Below are 1145 nucleotides of genomic sequence, written 5' to 3'. Positions count from 1 at the left end.
AGTAAACATTCAAGGCGAGGGTCCACTTGAAGAACAAGCAGCAAGTCCTGGGGTTAGCTGGGTTGAGAGGCTTCCTACGTCCCAGTTACAGGAACTTTTACCCTCAGGACAGTAAAGGGAGTTGAGTGTCTGAGCTGGGTAAGATTAAGGGAACCTCTGCTGAAAAGGAACACAAGACTCAGCTGTGCTGCAGAGATGTGGCTGGAGCAAGAAGGAGCCAGCACATACCTGGTGAGTGCAAAAGTGGTGGGTCAGGCACATCGCTGGCTGTGGGCACTTACAGGAGGCTGGAGGTCTTGGTTTACATAGCTGACCAGAGAGGAGAACTGAAGGGAGGATCTGAGGCCAGAGGCACTATTCCCCATACCTCTGGAGTAGAGGTGATTACAAAAACTAAGGTACTACGAATAAAAAAAAAAATTCACAAGGAAAGGAGAAAGAATCCAACCACAGGGAGTTGCTATGGGAATAGAGAAGACTGTGGTTTATCTTTAGAGTAGGATTATTGAAGCAAAGAAACCCTCTTCTATCCCAAAGAGTAATGTCAAACATTTACCTGCCCAAAAAGAATTCAGAGAAGAACTTTAAGAAGACTCTAAAAATCAAGCGAGATTGAGGGGAAACTAAACTAACAAACAAAACCAAGAAGATGATGAAAAAATAGTCAACCAATTGAAAAAGGAGATCCAGAATCTTAAGAAAATGACTCCTTGGAAATCAGAACTGGACAAAAGGAAGCCAGCAAAGTTTTATAAGAGATGAAGAAATAATAAAACAAAATATAAAGAATGAAAAAGAGAATGTGAAACATAAGAAGGACAAATGATCTAGAGAGCAGATTGAGAAGAAAAAAGGAGAATAACTGGACTACTTGAAAACTATGATCAAGAAAAGAATCCTGTGACTGATGGTGAGCCTCTCTACAATTGCCATGGTTAATCCTCAGCAGACACACCATTTTGCTATGACCATACTCAAAGCCTTAGAAATATGACGGAACCTAACATAACTTATATTTCTCTGGCATGGACTTCAGGAACGCAGAATTAGCTACATACTATGATGAGGCATAAAGACTTGTGAAAAGAGTATGATTCCATTTAAATAAAAAATTCAAAGCAGTTTACAAATTGAAACCCTTAAAA

Source organism: Notamacropus eugenii, chromosome 5 (assembly GCF_028372415.1).
Source record: "Notamacropus eugenii isolate mMacEug1 chromosome 5, mMacEug1.pri_v2, whole genome shotgun sequence".
Classification (NCBI taxonomy): Eukaryota; Metazoa; Chordata; class Mammalia; order Diprotodontia; family Macropodidae; genus Notamacropus; species Notamacropus eugenii.
Note: the sequence above shows the minus strand (reverse complement) of the source record.